Source organism: Anolis carolinensis, chromosome 1 (genome assembly GCF_035594765.1).
Source record: "Anolis carolinensis isolate JA03-04 chromosome 1, rAnoCar3.1.pri, whole genome shotgun sequence".
Classification (NCBI taxonomy): Eukaryota; Metazoa; Chordata; class Lepidosauria; order Squamata; family Dactyloidae; genus Anolis; species Anolis carolinensis.
Window position 1 is genome coordinate 167,000,474 of NC_085841.1, and position 14,232 is coordinate 167,014,705.

General features: G+C 39.4%; 1 long non-coding RNA gene across 1 annotated transcript; it reads left to right on the top strand.

The window, feature by feature from the left end:
• Positions 1-2,865: 2,865 nt before the first annotated feature.
• Positions 2,866-13,717, top strand: LOC134292868 (uncharacterized). The gene is made up of 3 exons (XR_009999983.1): positions 2,866-3,101; positions 12,172-12,274; positions 13,335-13,717. It is a non-coding gene; the product is annotated as an uncharacterized LOC134292868 (long non-coding RNA).
• The last annotated feature ends 515 nt before the right edge of the window (positions 13,718-14,232 follow it).

Genomic DNA, 14,232 nt, shown 5'->3' on the forward strand with positions numbered 1-14,232 from the left:
TGACTGTGGGGATCTCCTAGATGCCCTCAAGGTTCCAGGACATGCCTCAGGTGAGGAGCAAACCCCTGGCGGTGCCATTCAGCTCCAAAGGCTGGCTGTTTTCCCTGAGGCTCAGACCACCGTGGTGCTAAGTACCATAGATAAAAATAACAATTTAAACCACATAGATTGAAACACATTAAAATAATTCGTATGAATAAAATGTACATATAAATTCATAGGTGAAAATTGACACGGCAGGCCATCTGGAATAGAAAAGTCTTTAACGGTGCTTGAAATTCTGACAGTTCATTCAGCTGTTGAATCTTGTCCAGCTGGTTACTCCACAGTCCAGGAGCGGAAACAAAGGTCCTCTGAGTAATGATGTTTAGTCACATTCTGGCTTGGTTTTTTAAGGCTTTTTTTTAAACTAAAAAGGTTTATTGCTAATTTCAAAACATTTCACATAATACAGTTATCTTGTGACATCATCTGTTCCCAAATCTCTCATCCCTCCACCTATCATTCAGATAGTGATATACGTATACAATACAGCTCTGTCAGTTCTATGCTAGTACTACTTAGAGTTTCAGCCATCACATAGAATTGTTAAAATATATTCTTATTGTTCAGCCACAGTCTCTCTTGATCATTTGTTGGTTTGAATTCATGGTTAGTTTTATACATAACTTCAAATCTAGAATATTTTGTTTTTAATTTACTATCTACAGTAGAATCTCGCTAATCCAACATAAACGGGCCGGCAGAACGTTGAATAAGTGAAAATGTTGCATAATAAGGAGGGATGAAGAAAAACCTATTAAATGTCAAATTATGTTATGACTTTACAAATTAAACACCAAAACATCATGTTTTACAGCAAATCGACAGAAAACGCAGTTCAATACACAATAACATTATGTAGTAATTATTGTATTTACGAATTTAGCACCAAAACATCGCAATGTACTGAAAACATTCACCATAAAAACACTGACTACTAAAAGGCAGACTGCATTGATAATACAGTTCAGAAACTGCCAATGAGTAGAAGGGAAAATGGAGAAATGCAGCACTAGAAGAAATGGATTGTCTTCACAAGAATGACACTTGAACAGTTGTCAGCAGTCTCTCCTTGCCACCAAACTCCCTGCCACCTGGGTCTGAAATGGGGATCTGGCAGCAGAAGCAGCCTCAAGTCCAGGCAAGGAATGAAGTATTAAAGACTGTCATTACTGCATGTTCCCTTTGTCTGAGGTGGGATCCTTAATTCCTTGAAGGCCCAGATGGCAGGGGGGTGAATTGCAAGTTTTGGGGCTGCAAGTAGAGCTCTGACCACAGCCTCCTGAAGAGCGGCTAAGTAAGAAAGAGTCCAATGCTGGGCAAATGTTGTGTTGAAAAGTGTTGAAACCCTCATTCCTTGCCTGCTTTTGAGGCAAGGAAGGAAGCACCCTTTCCAGCATGGATTGCAAGGAGGAGGAGGAGGCAGCCAAAGCCAGCAGACCGGTGAAGGTGGGGGCTGAGGGTAGGTCTGTCATCACTGGCTCTTTGTGAGGAAGCAAGGGAAGGGAGGGGAGCCTGTGGGCGCTCTCTTTTCTCTCTCTTTGGCGGGGCCAGTGGGAGAGGAGCGCTCAAGCTCATTCTCCACTGCTGGTTGCTAAACCCCGGTTACGAGCAGGAGCCTGTACTCCGATTTGGAGCCTGCTGATGGAGAAAGGCAGGGAGTGGCCCAAGAAAGGCCAGGGATTCAAGCCAGGCCTGGTTTCTCCCGGTTGCTCCAGGTTTCTCCAGTCCTCGAGTCTAATGCGCACTCTATTTTGGCTGACGAAAGTCAGCCAATAAATTTGTTCGTTGGACTCGAGTAAATAGAGTATGATCATATAGTATTACTAAAATAAGCCTATCTAACCTAAATAGCTACTTTACATGATATACATTGTAACAGAAAAAAGAAGGGCGAGAAAGAAGGAAGAAAAGGAAAGTATAGAAAAATGCCTTAAAACCCTTTGTTTATCACAAGTAATAAATTCCTCATTAATTTCTAAACATTGCTGTCTTGATAATTGATTGATGGAGTCACATTTCTTCAAGATGGAGCCTTGTCTTCTTTTTCGTGGCCTTGTCCATTAGCAATTTTTCCTCCAACCTGCAAGAACAGCAGCAACCTCCTGTGCCTTCTTTTTCCCTTAAGCAGGGATTTTCATTACTATTTGGGCACCAATGCAGCAAATTCTTGTCCCGTTGTTGCATCCCACAGTCTTCAAGGGAAAGCTCCACCTGTATCCAGATCCTGCTTCTCCAAGTACCTTTGTCCTTGGCTTCCACTCCATTTTCTTCTTCAACGGGTCAGCCACCAAGTCCTGGTACATCTCAGACACTTCCCCCTGTGAGTCAGGTTTTGATTTTTAGCCAGAGTTCATCAGATTTGTATTTTCTTTGATGATCTTGCAAATCTGACAATTCAGTCTTTTACAGAGCTCTTGGGAGATGAGGCTTTGCAGCTCCTCCTTTTGTCCCAATGTCGTCTTTTGATATTGAGACATGCGGACGTATTTTGCTGCACCAGGCCACAAGGGCTTCTCTGGGGTTGTTCTGGCTATTCCTCTTCTACCCCAAAGCTGTGAACATCAATACTAGCTGGTCTTCAAGCCTGTATTTTCATTGTGGAATGGCTTCCTGCATATTATTGGGCTTTTCCTCATGTCTTGGCCTTCTTTCCAAAGCTGCTCCTGCTGTGTCAGTGTGTGAGACGGTGGCAGTCCTGGATGGTCCTTCAAGCGCAAAGGCAAGGCAGCCATCCCCTTGAATGTCGTTTCACAGACATTGCCATTCAGTTAGGACAGGAGGCACAGGCGATATGGCCCTGCAGACCTCTGCTGTCTCCCTGCCTTCGTTCACTGCCCCCTTCCTCTGTATCCCTGCTCTGTCATGGCGGTTGCACTTGACCAACTGTCGACCACCAACTGACTTCTCCTTCCTTCGATGGGCTGTCAATCACGCTCCCAGCATTCTATTCTCTCCCCACCTGGCCTCCTGACCACGCAATCTCATGCATGAAAGAGTACACGTTCTCATCTAGAGCCCATGACTTCACACACAGCAAGAAGAGAAATCAACAATAAGTGAGTTACATATTGATTCTGCCCTTATAATCACTGGAGTGAAATCGCTACCTATTCTTTTTTATCAGTCTATATAAAATAAAATGTTTTCTCATTTCTGAATCAGCACCCAAATAACACCAAGAACAGGCATAAAAACAAAGACATTAAGACATTTTTTTTTGGTTGGGATGTGTTATTATCCGTAGTAGTAACAATGAGGCTGTGGACCATATTTTAGTTCTATACCAGTGGTTGGGAACCACTCGTATAGAATTATCTAGTTGTAATCTTATGCATTTACATTGTAGAATTAATGCAGTTTAACACCATTTTAATTGCCATTGCTCAATGCTATGGTGTCCTGGGAGAAGCAGTTTTACACTATTTTATTTAGCCTTCTCTACTAAATAGTACTAGTTCTTCACCAAACTACAAATGCCATGTTTCCATAGCATTGACTCATGACTGTTAAAGTTAAAATATTGGACATGTGGTAATAAGGGATACCTGGCAGTTTTCAAAAAAGGTATTTTTTGATGAAAACTGAACTAACACTTTAAAAAACCATCCAAAACTCTAAAACCACTTATTACACAGAGGTTCCTGAGGAGACATACTTTCTCTCCTCTTTAGGAACTGTTAGATCTCTCAGTTTCATCAAATCTATGAAGAAGCAAAAAATGTACAGCGTTTAGATTTCCAAATAGGAAACGTAGAAAGTGGTTTAATGCTGTATTTGTTGTCCCTCAGCACCATTCTCCTTTCATTTCACAAATTCAGTCTGCGATATAGTTACAGTGTTACATGGAGAAAAAACTGAAACAGCTTTAACATTAAAAAGCAAATTCTGAATAAAGTTTCTCTTACAAAATATCAGGCTTGCCCTATTTTTTCAATCTTTGCACATTCGATGTAATTTTCCAAATTGCCACCAGAGGCTGATATTGAACAAATGAATGTTTTGAGTTCCTTTCATAGTTGGTGGGCAATCTATTCAGCCTAGGAGAGCTTTTTATTCAAAAGGAAATGAGCAGACCGAGTTTCCCTCAAGTCTCAAAACTCCATCATATCCTCTTTAAAGATCAGGTTCTGAGAAAGCCATTCAGGAGTTTCAGAAATATCAGATAAGCGGTGTGCCTCAATTACATCTGTATTATGTTAATTTTTTTCTGTGTAGTTGTGTATATTTACATAAGTCTCTTCTTTGTCTCTGGGACTGATGGCTCCGCAACCCTCTGCAGAGCCATCTGTAAATTCCCATAATGCCATCATGAACTCTTTACATTGCCTCAAACGATATGACTATGTCCAAGCCTGGGCGGTGCTCCAAACTGCTCCAGCTTCAAAAGAGCCTTCTATTCTTCCCGCCATGAAGGAAACTCACCTCTGATATCAGGAGGAGTTCCCAGACAACGAAAGGCTGGATCCTAGATTGAAGGTTTCTGAGCTAAACAGGACAGGGTCTTTTGAATGGCTGTCAAAAAAGATAAAATACTCTGCACTGTACTGTATTGTTATGTCTGATTCCATTTTGATTGGAGACACTATATCAGACATCCTTTCAGATCTGAAAGCCCATTAAATTTATGTTGTTACCTTCAAATCTGGTTTTCATTTTCCTGGCTTTCAAAGTAGCACAGCATGCTGGGCGATGGATCCACCCCACTCCTTAAGCAGTTAGCTGATTTCAGCATCAAATTTTGGTGACCTCCCAGATAGGATGGCTCCGAAAGCCTTGCCTGGTCCAGAGTGAACAACAGGTCTTGCCTGGGACGGACCTAGCCAGAGCACTCACCTAGCACCTTTACTGCCAACTTGCTGGGTCCTTCATGGTGAGGCAAAGCTGCTAGGCTCCAGCTCAAAGATGCACCACTATTGAAAGCAGGAACAGATATCCCAAGGGACCAACAGACTTGGGACATGGAGAAGACCTCCCGATAAGTAGCTGAAACTGCTGGCTGGCGGATCATGCTCCAACTTTTGGGAGTTTTTAAAAACTTGTTTTCTCCCATCCCACCACTGTTTCTCTCCAAAATAAATTTCAAAAATTTTAAATTAAAAAACCCAGTTTTTCCCAACCCCAGTGGTTTTTCAAAAAATTAATTTATACCAAAAATAATCCTTTCTTTTCCCAAATCACATTTTTTTCAAAAACCCCATGTTTTTTTTTAAAAAAAAACAATTTTTCCAACCCCCAGGTAAGTTTGATATTGATGATCCGATATCAATTCCAAATTCCATATCTTGCCAAAAGGGTGAGTTTTGGGTCATCTTATTGAAAGCAGCTTTTTACATCACTTTCAATTGCTTTTTGGGCAGTATAAAAGGGCCCATAGTCACACTTTCTAGTCAATTCCTGATTTCTTGACCTCTACCTCCATTTTGATTTATGATTGAGCCAATATATAGAAAATCTTGAATAATTTTGTTGACCTCATCACACTAGAGCTTGGATACACTTTAAATCCACTTACTTTAGGGAGGGGTTTTTAAAGAGCTCAGCCAGACAGTCCTGGGCCTCACCAAACTACAAACCCCAGAATTCTGCAGGAGGCAGAAGTCAGATTTAAAGTGGATTCATGCTTTAGTGTGATGAGACATTAAGAACTGAAGGGGACTGCGAGGACAACTTTGTACAGTCCCTTGCCATGAAAATCATCTGTGCTTAATGTTGTTTTCTTAGCATTCAGTTCTACGAAAACTGCATTTTCTTTCTTGACTTTCTTCAACAGCAATTCAAGCTATTTTTATTAGCATGGTGTCATCTCCAACTCTTAAACTGTTGCGGTTCCTTCCTGCAATTTCCATACCTTCCTCCTCTGATTTAAGTCAACTTTCTGAATGTTCGGCCTACAAACTAAACTGAGTGATAAAACGTAGTCTTGTTAAACCATTTTGTTCTTCTGCCCTGACAGTGGCCTCCCTTATCACTGTTTTTGTAGAGAATGGAGTTTCTCCTTCTTCTCTGTTTCCTTGAATTTTGGAGTATCATTAGATATAGCACTGTTTATACTTGTCCTCTGCTCTTTGCCAGGAGCTGGTTGAATACTTTGTGACTTGGACATCACAAATAGCTCTAACTTTATCAACAGCCCTTTACCGCTATTCTATTTTCTCTGTATCAAGCTATTTGTGCAGAGAGATAAGGCAGAACCATATTCCCAGATGCTGTGCTTCTATGCTGGCGTAATGGCATACTCCTATGATGCACAGTGTCCTGCAGATGGTTCAACTGATGCTGGTGGGATCTCCCACATCTGTCAGACAGGCTCTTGCTGAGAAACCAGATTAAATGTGCCAAACAGCTACTGCAATCTGTTTGGAATTGCCCTTCATTCTGGTTATTTATGCTCCACCAAAGCGCTACTAGAGAGAAAGGCATTTCTTCTGTATGGTGTCATGAATAAATATTAACGATTCTCAAATATCTCACAGAAATCAGCCTCTAAATATCTCACTACAAAAATGAAAAATGGACCAGTCTTGATACCAGAGAGTCTTCTAAAACTCATGTTGCTCTAGAAGTGTTTTATAGAAAGAAATGGACACAAGGTTAGCAAACCAATGATTGAAAACATGAAATATGTAGGACTTTTCTGAAACTGGACATGTCTTCGTTGTGATAGAAATATACAGAAAACAGTATACAGTAGAGTCTCACTTATCCAACATAAACGGGCCGGCAGAATGTTGGATAAGCGAATATGTTGGATAATAAGGAGGCATTAAGGAAAAGCCTCTCAAACATCAAATTAGGTTATGATTTTACAAATGAAGCACCAAAACATCATGTTAGACAACAAATTTGGCAGAAAAAGTAGTTCAATACGCAGTAATGCTATGTAGTAATTACTGTATTTATGAATTTAGCACCAAAATATCACGATATATTGAAAACATTGACTACAAAAATGTGTTGGATAATCCAGAATGTTGGATAAGCGAGTGTTGGATAAGTGAGACTCTACTATAATTAAATAGTAGCCACATGAAAAATGAGAGCCAAAGGAAAATAAAGTAATACTTTTGCTGCCATTATTTTTTTTTCTAAATGATTGTGCTGAAAACAAAAACCCCAAACCTTGTTTCTATTAACGTAGTCTTTTTTCCTTTGACACATATCATTACTGCTCTTCTGCCCCTTTACTCCCTCTTGAAGTGTGGCATCCTTTATAAATGGCCCACTGTGCCTGTAGCACCAGACAGCTGTAACTTTCCCTTTTTATGGGCCTTTGGACACATCATTTTATTCATATGCTATTTGAATGTCATCTGAAAAGATGGTGCTCTGGGGTTGCTGTTTGTGCTATTTAATACATAGCAATTGCAATCTCAAAAGGATGAATACAGTGGTATTGTGTAGTTACTACCAAGCTACTTCCAAATCTTCTGTATTCATTGATGTCTGATGTATTAACCTTCCCATGTTGCAGTCTCAGAAGCACAAATTATTTCTAACAGCCCCTTTCTATTAATCTTTTAAACTGTCTCAAGGCAATTTGACAAGGTGAAAAACAAATTATGTATCTTCTACTCTATTTTTCCCTATAGAGGAAGACAAATGTAATGTAAATAGATTTTCTATTTTTTCTCAACTGTATAATTCTGTAGACCCAGAATCTCTCTGTGGTGGTTTCATATTGGTTTCTTGAGAACATCATTGTGAAACACAGTGGGCGTGCTTCTTCAGTTTCCAGGAAATTTGAGAGCGCTTTTTCCAAGAATAAATTACATTAATAAGTGGTAGAAATGTTTTCTTCCTTGGTGTTGTTTTTGAATGGTTTTACTATTTTGGGAATTACAACTGAATTGAGTTGTTAGTCTTACCAGATAGCAAAGACTTTGCTTCTTAACAGCTCATCCTTTATTAGGCTCATTGAATCATGGAGTTATTGTTGTTGTCATCATCATCATTATCATCATCATATTTATATTTATATCCCACTTTATATCTCCCAGAAGAGACTCAAAGCAACTTAGCATAAAAGCATTTGCATACAATTTAAAATATACAAACATTAAAACAGAATTAAATATAAACGGTATTAAAATTCCACAGTTAAAAACCATTAAAATATATTCAGAGTTTGAATATGTTGGAAGAGACATGGCCTATCCTGTGCAACCCCGTCATACAGAAACACACAAAGCATCCTTAACAGATGGCCATCCAGCCTCTGTTTCAAAACCTCCAGAGAAAGAGACTCCATCACACTCCAAGGAAGCATATTCCCAACAGTTCATCCTAATGTTTGGTGGAATCTCTTTTCCTGAAATTTGAATCCATTTCTCCATATCTCTAGAGAAGCAGAAAGCAAGCTTTCCCCTTCCTCAATGTGACACCCTTTTAGTATTTAAGCTTGACTGTCATGTCTCTTCTCAGCCTTCTTTTCTTCATATCCAGCTTCCGAAGCCGCTCTTCATAGGGCATAATTTTCAAACCTCTGATAATTTTAGTTGTCCTCCTCTGGACACCTTCCAGCTTGTCAATGTCTCTCTTAAACTATGGTGCTCAGAATAGGACATAGTATTCCAGGTGAGGTCTGGCCAAAGCAGAATAGAGGGGCACCATGAATTGCCTTGATCTAGACCAGGCCTCCTCCAATCGTGTCCCTCCAGCTGTTTGCACCTCCAACTCCCAAAACCCCTGACTACTGCAAAAGGTGGCTAGGGATTCTGGGAGTTTGAGGTTGTGAGGGTGCCTGCCATAGATGTGGGCAAAATGTCAGTAGAGAATGCTTCTGGAACATGGCCATACAGCCTGGAAAACTCACAGTAACCCAACAACAGCACCTGCCTACTAAAAAAATAAAGCCAATTGAGTGTAATAGAACTTACTCTCATTTCGGACGGTATAGGCCTGCAGTCTTTAGGTGCGATTCTAAATACAATTACAGTAGAGTCTCACTTATCCAAGCCTCGCTTATCCAAGCTTCTGGATTATCCAAGCCATTTTTGTAGTCAGTGTTTTCAATATATCGTGATATTTTGGTGCTAAATTCGTAAATACAGTAATTAGAACATAATATTACTGCATATTGAAATTTTTTTCTGTCAAATTTGTTGTATAACATGATGTTTTGGTGCTTAATTTGTAAAATCATAACCTAATTCGATGTTTAATAGGCTTTTCCGTAATCCCTCCTTATTATCCAAGATATTCGCTTATCCAAGCTTCTGCTGGCCCGTTTAGCTTGGATAAGAGACTCTACTGTACAATTACTTGGTTATAAGTCCCTCCTGAATAGCCAGCAGATTGTGCTAATAGGCCATATTTTTGAATATACATACAGTACATATAGAATTTTATGTTGTTAAAATATTATAATATAGATTCCCTGATGAGTATATTTGGCTACCGCATTCTTGCCCCATTTTAATTTGTATTATTCTTTATATTTGTATTATTCTTTATATTTAGAACATTAATGTATCTGTACAAGTGTTTCTGGGATTTTATTTAGCATGCAAGTTGTAAAAATGATCTCACATCATCTATCTGTTAAAATTTAGAAATATGGAAAATTTCACAAGGCTTCCAACTTACACTGCAAATGTTTTTAAAATGTTTGAGGAAGTCACTTCTTTAAATACAATATTAGAAACAGATTCCGTTTTATTTTTGTGTGGGTTACTATTTATGTACTATACACCTCGATTCCACATTTACATTTAAAGGATCTAAGAACAAATGAGGTCACAGGTTTATCCTAAATAATTTCCTTGTTGCTAGAATTTTTCTTGCTAATGTTTTGCTCAGAATAACCCCAGCAGGCACTGTTTTCTCCTCTGCCTCCTCAGGGCTTGGCAACCACCAGTTTGAGTGAAGATTGACTTCCAGCAGCAATTCTGCTACCAGATGCTGAGTATGTTTCATAAATGTCAGTGACAGGTGTACATCTCAGCAAGAATGCAATTTCACAGCATGAAAACAGTAGGGAGAACCCAGTTCTTCACTAAGTTTTACAAAAGATATTCAATTAAGAACCTTAGTGTTTGTTCTTTCTGCTATCACTGAGGGTTTATTGTTGTTAATTTCATCTCTCCAGCCTATTGCTGACATGTTTATAAAAATTACAGAGTTTGTACCATGTCATTTAACAACTTTATGCATCCCAGAGATGGTTTTGGTTGTCCCTGTTGCATAAAATGGATGGAATACCTCCAAGAGCACTAGAAAATAATAATAATAACAAACTTTATTTATATCCCGCCCCCTCTCCAAAAGGATTCAGGGTCGCTTACAACAAAATTGGATCATAACACATAACACATACTAGATATTTTTGTTTTTAAATTCATAACCAGCTTTCTACATGGCCTTCCCCTACCATTAAGCAGAGTGACGTAGCCATCGCCGTCAGCAGTTATGAGTGCTATCACAGGACATCAAATTTGGGGTTATTTAATTTATTATTAGGGTTTTATTCTCTATGACAGATGGACACTAAGGAATTCATCAGATTACGCTTAGAAGTGTTCAGAAGAAAAGAGTTCAGTCTAACTCCATTGTGTAATAAAATGGAGTTTTTCCTATCTTTTAATCACACTGTTTAGTGCACTCAGTTGTCTTGCATATTTTTCAATGAAGAGGTTTCCACACTACAGACATTTGGCCCCGCCCACCATCCCTCTCAGTGTTTTTTGGTACTGCAACTCCCACAATTCCCAACAGCAGGGAGGGAGAGAGAGAAAAGGGATGGGAGGGAAACCCATTTGGAAAGGCAACAGCACTAGCCCTCCCAACCCAGGACTCAGAAAAATCATGGAAGGAAGGAATAAAGGTACCTTAAAAGGCTATTTTATTTTATTTTGCAAAGTAGAAGGTAACTTACAACCAAATCTTCCTGCTTGGGGAGCAAAAGGAAATTGCCCCAAAAAGTTTATTTTGACTCCTCCCCCAATTTCTCCTCCCACAAATCAGTTAACCCTAACCCAAGAGCAACAAGTGCTACTTCATTAGAAATTTGGCAAAACATCCGGAGTTTTGAGAAAAATCAATTTCCTCACCTCTTCCTGATACGTTGGGGAAAAATGTTGCCCTCAATGTTTAAAAAACTCAAAAACTGCACTTTAACCAAAACGAATATGGTAAACCCAGTGGAATATCAGATTTTTAGTGTAGAACTCAGTGGAATTTATGTTATGTGATGAAGTGGTATTAGTACCAATAAGTTGGGACCAAAGGGTGACTTCTGACATTATATGGAAAGAGGTTATCTGAAGATAACTTTCTTCTTATGTTGTGCTGCTCAGACAATGATTCCACTACAATATCAAGGGAATAACCAAGAAAAAGCAAAACACCATCAGATATAGTATGGTAGTGAAAAGTCGATCTGTCAGATTCAAGGGTAGAGATGGTCCCACCTTAGATGGGACTGACTCCGGATCCTTCCACACAGCCATATAACCAGAATATCAAGGAAGAAATTCCCACAATATCTGCTTTGAACTGGGTTTCCAGTTCAAAGCTGAAAATGTGGGATTTTATTCAGCTGAGTGGAAGGGGCCTCCAACTCTGTTAAGCAGTACTTTACTGCGAGATAGACTGATGAGCCTGATGCAGGAACTTAGTTCAAAAAAGACATCTTGACAGTGGAATCCATCCAAATGGATTCAGGACAATGAGAGGAAGTCCCCTGAACTGGCACTGAACAATGTATACAAGGAGGCCTGGAACCACCAACCCCTGCATCTCATTTGAGGCATAAAAATCTCTACTACAATCGCAAACAGCAACCCCATGGGTTCCAGCAAAGCAAAGGGGACACTTTGGAGTCCATCCTTTGCAAGAACTTTAGCTTCACAAGGGACACACTTTGTAAAGGAAGCCAGCAAGACAATAGTGACCAGAGAGCAAGCACAACCTAAACTGCCTACACTACTCACTCACAGAACTGTCAATGAGCCAGATAGACAAGCTAAAGAGAGTCTAGACTAGGCCTGCACAACCTGCAGCCCTCCAAGAGTTTGTGCTTGTGCAGAGATTATGTTCTAAATGTTCTAAAGCTTCTCAGCTTAGCTGGAGCACCTTGTTCCTTTCCCCACAAGACATGTCCCAACTCCCATGCTATTGTTTCCTCAGTTTTCAAGCCTGACAAAGACAAGGTACCAGGAACCTGAGAAATGGGAGGTAGGGAAGATTTGTGTGAAGACACAGACAATCCCTTGAAGAGCCACAGTTACAGGTAAGTAACCCATCTTTCCTTACCATGGTCTCTGTGCCCCAGAAAAATTGGTGACTGAGAAGCTTACTGGAAGATGATAGGCAGGTTACAGCATAACTGAAGAAAGGGCACCCTATCCAAAAGTGGCATCTGCTTTGAATCTGCAGTCCAATCTGGATGAAGGTAGATGGCTGAGACCATGCTGCCTTGCAGAGGTCTGACAGAGAAACACCTTGCAGCAGTGTAGCAGAAGTAGACAGATCTCTTGTGGAATGTGCTTTTAAAGTCTCAGTAATAAGTTGATTTGTCAGTATGTCAGCCTGATAGTTAGAATAACCTGCTTTGAAAAACTCTGAGAAGACAACACTTGCAGACCTACTCTAGGCTCACAATAACACATGAAAGTCTATTGGACAGAGAAAATGGTGTAGTATGCACTACAGAATATGAGGTATGCATCTAAGGTATGTAGAGATGGCTCTATCAGGTAGATGGGCATGAAAAATGCCAGGAGAATGATATCCTGAATCAGATGAAACGAATTTAATTTTCAAAAGAAAAGTCACATCTGGGTGGTAAACAACTGTACGTTTATGAAAAACTAGAAATGGTGCATCAGAACATAAAGTGGCCAGTTCACTTGTGCCAAAGTTACAGCTACAAGGTACACCTTTTTCCAAGAAAGCAATCATTCAGCAGCCAATGCCAATGTCTCAAAGACTAGGAGAGTAGCAATGAAAGTGACCATAGTAGTGCTGGTGGTGTCTGAAGAGGATACATATGATATAAACCTTTGAGAAACCTCTTCATTACAGGATAGTTGGGATGATTGCTGCTAAGTAAACTTTAATATAAGGAAACACTAATCCATGTTCTTTCAAATGTAAAAGGAAGTGTAGGACTATAGACACTGAAGGCTGAAAATACTGTTCGTATCATGATGCTGCAAAGGAGCAGAACCAATGCCACTTTTAGTCAAAAAACTTCCTTGCAGTGTCCTTACAAGAGGATAAAATAATCTCTTTGAGTCACAGAGAAGTCATGAGATTATCCTTCTTGCTGATTGCTATGATATGTACAGGTCCAGTTGAAGTATTTGACCTCAAGGGTGAGACAGGATGCTGGAGATATCTAAATCTGCCTGTCACTAGATGATGAAGAAAGACAGGTCACAGTTGCCTCAGCACACAAGGCTGACACAAGGATATGATCAAGGGTTGTTGTATTCCTCAAATGACAGATGTATATTACTCAGTAAGTAATGAATATATCTTTTCTTGTCCAAACTTAACCCTGTCCATAACAAATAATTTGAAACTCATGCTTTTACATTTATATTCACTAAAAAAAGGCCTCAAAATCATTTTCATCTTAGACCAATTTTCAGTTATACAGGTTCTAATAATACTAAACAATTTTTCTATATACAATATCTACAGATCTTCCACAAATTACAACATACACTAGAGTTGGCTCTTCATGTTTGTGGGATACAGCCTCCCCACAAAAGTGAAAACAGTGAATAAAAAATAAGACAGGGGTTCTCAAAATGTTTCAATTGTGGAGTCCCTTTTGAAGCAAAAGTGTCTTGTGGAGCCCTGATAAATGTTTATATCTACCGTATATCTATATCTATATAGTCTCACTTAGCCAAGCTAAACGGGCTGGAGGAAGCTTGGATAATAAGGAGGGATTAAGGAAAAACCTATTAAACATCAAATTAGGTTATGATTTTACAAATTAAGCACCAAAACATCATGTTTTACAACAAATTTGACAGAAAAAGCAGTTCAATACGCAGTATTGTTATGTTGTAATTACTGTATTTATGAATTTAGCAGAAATTTCACGATATATTGAAAACATTGACTACAAAAATGGCTTGGATAATCCAGAAACTTGGATAAGCGAGGCTTGGATAAGTGAGACTCTACTGTATATATCAGGCATGGGCTGCGCCAGTAGCAGATGGATGGAGA